This window comes from Gopherus flavomarginatus, chromosome 5, assembly GCF_025201925.1.
Source record: "Gopherus flavomarginatus isolate rGopFla2 chromosome 5, rGopFla2.mat.asm, whole genome shotgun sequence".
Lineage (NCBI taxonomy): Eukaryota > Metazoa > Chordata > Testudines > Testudinidae > Gopherus > Gopherus flavomarginatus.
The window spans coordinates 59509085-59518606 of NC_066621.1; the positions used below are offsets into that span (position 1 = coordinate 59509085).

General features: G+C 43.5%; 1 protein-coding gene across 1 annotated transcript in view; it reads right to left on the reverse strand.

Moving 5' to 3' along the window:
• Positions 1-5093, reverse strand: part of SCUBE2 (signal peptide, CUB domain and EGF like domain containing 2) — a 70853-nt gene extending 65760 nt beyond the window's left edge. Inside the window, exons 1-2 of the mRNA XM_050955058.1 lie at positions 5009-5093; positions 1448-1570 (exon numbers count right to left, since the gene is read on the reverse strand). The gene's annotated coding sequence lies outside the window, so the exon portion shown is untranslated. The remainder of the gene's footprint in view (positions 1-1447; positions 1571-5008) is intronic.
• Between the last annotated feature and the right edge of the window lie 4429 nt (positions 5094-9522).

Genomic DNA, 9522 nt, shown 5'->3' on the forward strand with positions numbered 1-9522 from the left:
TGGGTTCTGGGATGGGGCCAGGGATGAGGGGTTCAGGGTGCAGGAGGGGGCTCCAGGCTGGGGCAGGGGGTTGGAGTTCAGAAGAGGTGTGGGCTCTGGCTGGGGGTGTGCGGCAGGGATGAGGGATTTGGGGTGCAGCAGGGGGCTCTGGATTGGGGTAAGTGGTTAAGGTGCAGGGGAGTGTGAGGGCTCTGGGGTGGGGCCAGGGATGAGAGGTTCAGAGTATGGAAGGGGGCTCTGGGCTGGGATTGAGAGGTTCAGGGGGTGGGAGGCAGATCAGGGCTGGGGCAGGGAGCTGGTACCTGGGAGGGGATCAGAGGTACGGGCTCTAGGCAGTGCTTACCTCAAGTGGCTCCTGGAAGCAGCCAGCATGTCCGTTCTCAGACTCCTATGCAGAGATGTTGCCAGGCGGCTCTGCGCACTGTCCTGTCTGCAAGCGCTGACTCTTCTGCGAGCACTGACCCACAGCTTCCACTGGCCATGCTTCCTGGCCAATGGGAACTGTGGGGGCGGTGCCTGGGGTGAGGACAGTGTGTGGAGCCCCCTGGATGCCTCACATGTAGAAGCTGGAGGGGGAATATGTCGGCTGCTTCCCAGGAGCCGCGCACCACGGAGGCTAGCAGGGAGCCTGCCAGCCCCACTGCGTGGAGGCCCCAAGCAGACAGTCAATGGCCTGGTCAGCAGTGCTGACTGGAGCCACTGGGATCCTTTTTCGACCGGGTGTTCCAGTCAAAAACCAAACACCTAGTCACCCTAAGTAGGAAGGTTATATTACCTCTGTATTTGGCACTGCTACAACTGCTATTGGAATACTGTGCCCACAAGTCCAGAAGGATGTTGATAAATTAAAAAGGGTTCAGAAAAGAGCCATGAGAATGACTGAAGGATAAAAAATATGCCTTATGAGTCTATAGTGATGCACTCAAGGAGTTCAATCTATTCAGTTTAACAAAGAGAAGGTTAAAGTGTGACTTGATCACAGTATGTAAGTACCTATGTGCAGAACAGCAATTTTGAAATTGAGGGCTCTTCACACTAGCAGATAAAGGTACAACAAGATTCAATAGCTAGAAGTTGAAGCTAGACAAATTCACAGTAGAAATAAGGCACATTCTCTCCTCTTCCAAGCCAGGGCTTCTCAAAAGGGTACCTACCATAAATCTATATCTAAAGTAAATCTAAGGAGCTGGACAGAAGTAGTGGCTGCATTTGTTGTCTTTTTAAGATTGTGGTTTTTTAAAACTACACACAAATATATAATTAAGTTTGAAATATATCAGATTCCTGGGCTACATATATGACATAAGGAGTCAACAGCTTGTTACGGATGTTCCCATGAATTCCTTTTGCAGTCTTAACTATGAGTTAACCAGCAAATGGCAATAGGACTGTGTCTGGCACACACACACTACGGCTAAAGCAGTGTGTATTACTGCAGTCAATTTACCTTCACACGTTTTCCCTTCACCGCTGTAACCCACTTTGCATGTGCACTTGTACAGCTTTGGAATGTTTTGACAAATAGCATCTGGATGACAGTCATCAGTCCCTTGGGCACACTCATCCACATCTGTAAAAAACAGATTCATGAGAGATGTCAGAAGGCGCAACATAAGAATGTTTGGTGAATGGTCACATGTGTCTATGTGCACACGCACATGCATGTGCAAGAAAGAGACACACGAGATATGCTTGCATGATGGTTGTATGTGTGGATGTGTGCATGTTAGCATACACTTGCATGATTATGTATATGTATACATTTGCACAAGTATCAGCATTTTATACATTATGGGCCAGATCTTCAAGTGATGTAAAACGGTGTAACTCTATGGAGTTATACTGACTAACAGCAGCAGAAAATATGGCCCTTTGTCTCCGTATGGAGCTAAAAATCAGACACACACAGAGACAGAATTAATCTATAGAGCCCCAAACAACCAGTTATTGAAAAAAATCATATTTCAAACCTGTGACATCACTCTTAGGAAGCATGACATTCTTTAAACTAACAAAAAGGTCTCACAAAAAAATGAACACTCACTCAGTCAAGAGTTTCAAAATCACAGCCCCAGACATGTCAAACTTTTACTTACCATTAAACAGATGATTATTCAAGTGTTTTTACTGCTCCCAAATTAGCTTTTTTAAATAAAAAGTGAAAGTCACATCTGGTGAGCAACACTGCTGAAACACACAGCAGGCAGTCACCTTTCAAGAAGCACATAGTGTACATAGCTAAAACATCCAGCTGGAAACTTTAGCGCAGGGGAGGAGCGAGGAAGGAGAAAGATCAGCAAAAGAGGAAGTCTTGGATATGAATGAGTTGCAGGTGGCCATCAAAGAAGAGTGATAGGGAGGGGAAGACATCATCAGAACAGGAGTTTCTAGGGCAGCAGAAAAAAGATGCAAATCAGCACAAACAGAGTAAGGTCCCATGGATGGTCCAGGGGAAGGACATCAGCGGAAAAGGCAGTTCTGTAGGAAAGGAAGTCGTAGACGGGAAGGATCTGCGAGTACAGACAAATCAGCAGAAGTGGAGTCTTAATACAGTATTTGGTGGCTATATCATAAGTGCCCAAGCCTTCCTCTTCCCCTCCAATGTAGACCACATTGTAACAGAGAGATTATGAATGGAAGAGAAGATGTTCCATGAGTCAATCGCACCCATCACCTTCTCCTTCCACATGTCACCTAACAGCCCTTAATAACTAGAGTAATTGCTTATGAGGAAGAATATTAATATGGTTTTAGCTTCTTTTAAAGCAGTTTAGCAGCAGGGAACAAGACAATAGGCCAGCATCATACGACCAACCAGCTCAACAGATCATGATCAAATACTCTGCTGAATCTCAGTGGCCCACTGAACACAGATTGCAAATCTTTGGTCTAGATAATAGTGATGGACACCCTACAAACATGATAGACGCCCTACAAATACCTCTGTATCAAGATAATCAGGAAATGAGGGGAAGACCAATGCTGAGGTGGTGAGATTAGCAGAAGATGGGATCTTGGGACAGGATAAGGAAAACTATTATAAGTTTCTGAGTCTTGGGAGTGGTCAGCAAAGAAGGTTCTGGAGGTGAGAGGAATTACTAGAAGACCTTCGATAGGATATGGATGTATAGCACTGAGACAGAAAACTGGTATGGGATGAAGGAGATCAGCTGTCAACAAACTTTAAATGTATAGTGTATCAGAGGGGTAGCCATGTTAGTCTGGATCTGTAAAAAGCAACAATGAGTCCTATGGCACCTTAAAGACTAACAGACATATTGGAGCATAAGCTTTTGTGACTCATTGTTGCTTAAATGTGTAGAAGTTAAGCTCATGCATTATCTCAAAGTAACTATTCCCACTCTCCTTGTCCATGTACCTATCTGCACATTAGGGTGTTTGTATTTGTACCTGTCCATGGAAAGCACTGTCACAGAGAGGACACACTCAAGAGTGTTTTTCTCTTAAAACTAAAATGCATAAATGTCAAACAGATACTGCGCTGGTTCAGGTTTTTAGGGTTTTTTATTGTTAATATTAATTCCTTTGATCTCCAGGATGCATATGGAGAACAGGAGTGAAAAGGCATTAGTGTATATAATATAATGAAAGTTGATTTAAAGTTACTATATACACTGGGTGAGATTTCTGCTCCTACGAAGGTAGTCTAAGCTGGAAAGAGAGGCTCCAGGGAAGGAAACTAAGAGCAAATGCTGCAGTCTTAAACTTGGCAGTGAAACTGCTGCGGAGGAGGAAGATGCATGAAGAATTATTAGGTTTATTCCACATTTAATAGAACACAGTTTAGACTGTGATACGTCAACCTTGTACTTCTAGATTTTTTAAAAACACTAAACATCTGTTTTATTTCTTTGATACTAATATTGTATTTGAAGGATTCCTAGTGGGGAAACAAAACTTTAAAATAATCACCGCCATCATAATAAAAGTTCAGTCACAAAAATATTTACCACTGCCCATATTACAAACCAATTAAAGCAACCTAACAGTCCACAAAGTTTGCACACTTTAATTCAGATAAATTATTTTTCATTTAATAATCTCCTATGTTTGAAAAGTGCCAGCCACCTCTCTGGTGCTATGTAAATACTGTATTCATCTAGTATTGTCCAGTACCCTGTTCAGAAACGAGAGATTTTTTCAAAAATAAAACAAAAATCATGTTTTTCCCAATTGAAACCAATACAGCTAAAAGTAATAATTATGAAGTTCAGTTCCATTTCTGAACGCTTCCCGTCTTCCACGGATGTTTTAGAGCTGGAGGTTGGTTCAAGCCCATTTCTAAAAAGAATAGCAGCAAAGCAGGGAAAGATCAAGTGTCACTTTAGAGAGACAAGGTGGGTGAGGAGATAATATCTTTTATTGAACCAACACTCCCACCCCAACACACCTTTCAGGATCTATGGATCCCATACATGGCCATCACAATTTGGTATACCAAATCCAGTGCACTAAATGCCCAAGGGCAATAAGAGAAGTCGGTCCAATGAAAGATAGTATTTCACCCACCTTGTCTCTCCAGTATCCTGGGACTTGTGGGGCTACAGCCGCACTGCATGCAAGTGTAACTTCAGACACGTGAGCAGCCTCACTGAAGTCAATGACACTACCCCACAGAGGCTTAAAGTAATGGATCAAAGCCAATATTAAGAAACAAACCCCTCCAATAGTGCTCTGATCTTCGCAGGGGCTGAGCACTGGCAGTGTGGGAGCCTGAGCCTTAACTTCCCCCATCCCTGTAAGTCCCACTCATTTACCCCCCAGGGGAGTAAAGTTAAGCAGGCGCGCAAGTGCTGGCAGACTCAGGCCGGGCCAGAAGCCGTTTTTGGGGGGCGAGGCAAAGAGCGAAAGCCGCTGTCCAGGTCTGGAGGTAGCGGGAACCGTCTGCTCTCAGCATGGGACGCCGCGGCCGGCGCAGGGCAGCCCGGCTGCAAAGCGGGTTCGGCAACACACGGGACTAACCCGGACCCGGGGCTGGGTCACTCACCGGGCAGGAGCAGCCCGGCGGCGCGGACCTGTCCCTGGAGGAGCAGCAGCAGCAGCAGCGCCGCCCCGGCGGAGCAGCGGCGGCCGGACCCCATCGATCGCGCGGCCGCCGGGGCCTGGCGCGTCCCGCAGGAGAGGGGGGAGGAGGGGGAGGTGGCGGCGGGCGCCCAGCCTGCCTGGCGCTGACAGCTGCCTCGCGCCCCGCTCCTGCTGCCGCGCGGCGTGGGCAGGGGGCCTGGCCGCGGGGTCTCCCCCCCATGGCTCTAATGGGCACCCTGAGATTGGAGCCCGCGCTCTCCCTACAGGGGTGGGGCTCTCTCTCACACACACCCTCTTACAGATACACCTACAGGTACCCCACCCCAGGAACACCTGCAGACAGACACAGGCAAGGCCAAATAACACTCACTTACACACCCTCTACAGCTATGGATAAAAGCCCTCCCCACATACAAATAGTCTGCCTCAGAAACCCCTCTGCGCATCTACAAATATTACCACAGATAAGCACCACCACCTCTAGAAACACCCGCCAATGCACAGTCAACCACACACCAGCAGCCTACGCAGGCCCTACACTTATACACGCACCCACAGCACCTGTATTCAAACAGCAGCACAATACCCCATACACACACAGGCATTCCTTGCAGACATACACAAACCCCACTCACCCACGTGTAGGGCTTGACAATGGGTGTCAAAGCAACAGGTGTAGCTAAACTGGCGCTGAAAATGTTTCAACTGCACACGTAGATAGAGAGAAACTGTGTCACATTCATTTTCTGAAAGGCCCCAAAAGTGATTTCTTTTCTAATGTAGTCAGCCCCATGCACACATCAGACAGGTGCAGTGCACACTGCACGCACACTCTGTACCCATTAATTTACATACAACTTACAGGTGTATACAGAAGCACTGCACGTGAACACCCCCATCCCCTACATATATAACCTCACAACTATTTTGTTCATTGTTCTTATTTAAGTGGTGACTATGCTCATCCTGTGCAATATACAGAGGCAGAGTCCCTGTCATTCACAGATCCTACCAAGGCTACCACAGATCCGTAACCCTTTTCCCTAAGCCAGATATTACTGTGACTGTTCTTCACACAGCTGGTTTCCTCCAGACAAAGTGACCATGTTAGTTGGTAAAAACTTTTAAAAAATGTTCTTCCTTTGACCTTTTTGTGCCCAGTGAAGGCAGGTGGGCAGGCTGTATCCCCTTCTTACCCCTCCTCTTCCCTTTTGTTTTGTTCTGGGAGAAATACCAGGCTATGTCCAGTTGTAAGGGTGTTTTATACACATTTGTAAATCTTCACTTAGTGAAACTTTCCCTCGGTCTTTGTCTTTGTTTCCTTAATGGTAGTCATAAATTACCGCCTTCCTTTCTCACTGGAGCATCAGGCTTCAATGCTTTTGAAATGATCAAAGTTATTTTCTTTTAAAATCCAGCTAGAAACAACCTATTGTATGTCATGGACATTTTTAGCTGCAGTCAAACCCATCTATAAATGCATAAAGCAGCCCATTAAATACTTGAGGGATCCCTCCAGCTTATTTTACCAAATAGACAATAGTGGGAAATTAAATTAAAGGACATGGTGGCTGTTGGTGTGCTGGTTTCCATGAGCTTGTGAATAAAGAATATTTGTAATACAGCTTTATGCTTCTATAACATCATCCATCCAAACATCTCAAAGTGCTTTACATCCATGAATTTAAGTCAGAGAACTGGCCTTTTCTATCGGAACACGTCACTATAAACTATCTCATTTTAAAATGAGCACTTCTGTGGCACCTTCCTTCCAAGGTTTTCAAAGTGCTTTACATACGTTAATGAATTAAGTCTCGCATCACTCCAGTGAGGTAGAGGGGTAGGCAGAAACTGACACAGCATAAAGTTACAGGGAACAAAGATATAACCCATATACCTAAGCAAGTCAAATTTTAAGGCATAATAAAGATATAAACAAAATAAAATAGACAAATACTAAAACAACTTTTGTGGTATATAGCACTTTTTGTACATAGATCTCACAGTGCTTTGCAAAGAAGAGTAAGTATAATGCAATAAAAATATATAAGACTATTGTGATCATCAAGAAGCAATGCCAGAGTGTTTCCCTTTACACATGTCCTCTTTGGCTCATCCTTACTCATGGACACAAATTGAATCAAATTTGAAGTAAGGAGCTCAACTCAGGCCAGTTTCTTTAATTTTCTTTGACATAACTGATTTTATTTTAAAGTATAAAACAGCGTCATAGTGGGAGACTAAGCCCCAGAGCCATAAAGAACATGCACTGGGCATGATGAACTCCTATTGGAAGACAGGTTAGGCAAAAGCTGATGACGTTCAGAGCCTTATGAACGTGGACTATAAGAGAGAGGAGTGAGAGGAAACTGAACTACTCCAAAAATGAGGCATAAAGTAATGTTGTATTTTAAAAAGTTGGTCTGAAAGCAAGAAATTGTGAAAAGACTTAAAAAAAAAAATCTTACAAACCAGTAGTTGATAACACCAGCACAACAGATCTATGTGACCGGACTCCTTTCTTGAATTTTTTAATATTGATCCTATAATCAATTGCTGAATTTTTTGTTAGATATGTGTTAATATTATGAAGATTATTTTCCTGAAGCTGAATGGTTAATTTTCTCTGTTTATACCTGTGAGCTACAGTCCCATGTGACTACCATGCTGATATGGATATAAGTGCCTTGTATCTGTAGGGTTCCTGTGTAATTAAGGTAAAGGGGATTCTTTCAGGAGGCTGATGGACATAGACAAGATCATGTAAGTTCTCCCTGACTCTAGTTCCCTGACTAAATGCAGTTTGTACTGCCTAGTAAAAAAAAAAGAACCCCACCATTGTAGTTCTCCTTAAGATCTAACATGGGCTAAGCAATCATAGAAACAACTGTTGACAACACTAGAGTATCAAAATATAAATGTTACTCCTGGAACTTGTCACCCAGTCTTCTAGGCTGATCTGAAGGGAGTTGTCTGAGTTGTTTTGCACTCTACATTCCTTGTAGTCTTCTTTGTTTAGTAACAGCCAAATGTTTTAAGGAAATCTGGATAAATGTAAACTTCAGAGAAGTGAACAGTGAGAACTGAATCTGTTGTGGGACAGAGATAGTGGGGTCATTTTATTAATTTGGTAGCTGGAGCTTAATTGGACTCTAAGAAGACACACAGTGCTTATGAGGGAAATTGAGGTTACCACATCCAAAAAAAAAAAAAAAAAGATATCTGTAGGTAGAAAGACAGAGGGGCAAGGAGGAAAAAAAAGATAAAGACATTCCCTTCAGTTAACACGTCATTTTCCCAAAGCTTCACTTGGCTATATAGGTACTTACACGGCCATCATCCCCATACGATCTTAGACCTTTTCACCTGTTTGTGGTTATCAGGCTTTGATTACTGTTATCATCTGAGTTGATCTATTGAAGGATTTTGCACTGGCATCAAGATTCATCATAGTATTCATCACCTCCCAGGTTATTAAGATTGACATAGTGGGATCACATAGTGGACTTCCAGAAGGTTGAAATTCAGTAGTAAGAGCTGAATTTGTAATTTAAAGGACATTGATCCTGCTTCCACTGAAGTCACTGGCACATCTTGAACAGGATTGAATTCTCAGAGAATCTTGTGCACACTGGCAGTGTCAAAAGCCTTATGTGAGTGCAAGTGTAATTTGCACTGCCTACTATGAGTCCATTTACACTGCCAGAGCGGTATAAAGGGGCTTTACTGTAACTGAGAATCCGGACCCTTAGCTATTCTTAAAAGTTGGCAGATCCCTGAAGTAAATTTAGCTCTGGAATAAATTCCACTGACACTGATGTCAATGGGCATTACAACTGCTCACATAAGAGCTGAACTTGGCACCCCATTTCATTTACTTCAGTTTAATCTTCCTTCATGAGCTGGTTCCCAGGGCAGAGAGTACCTTTCAACATGGGTAAATACGCTATTTTCATATTAGCTTTAGGCAATGATCTGCTTTGTGTAACTTTCACTTTGACATTTTTAATCATCTGACATTTTAGTGGCATTTAAACCCACCACCTCCAATAACAAGCTATAATGCAATAATATAAACAGAGCATTTAATGAGATTTTAAGATACACGATGTCTGTACCAAGCAGTTCTATAGTGAATTATTAATCTGACTGAATTGTTGGACCTCCTCAGCAACACAGGACCTGCAAGTTTGTTAATGACATTGTCCCCTACATAAATATCATCTGTAAAGTAAAAGGAGAAGTGCTGTGGAGCCAACAGTCCCTCCATCCACATCCCTGCACCCAGTCCCTACTGCTCTTTTTGCTCCATCTGCTTGCAGAAGCAGCAAATAGCATTTAGACTCATCATAAAGAGATTAAAGAAAGGAAGCTTTTCTGACACCCTTCTACCCATCCAGTGCCCACTGACCTAACCAACTTGGAATCCTAAAAACTAGGAACCCACAAGGAATCTGGGATGATCAGTTTTAACAT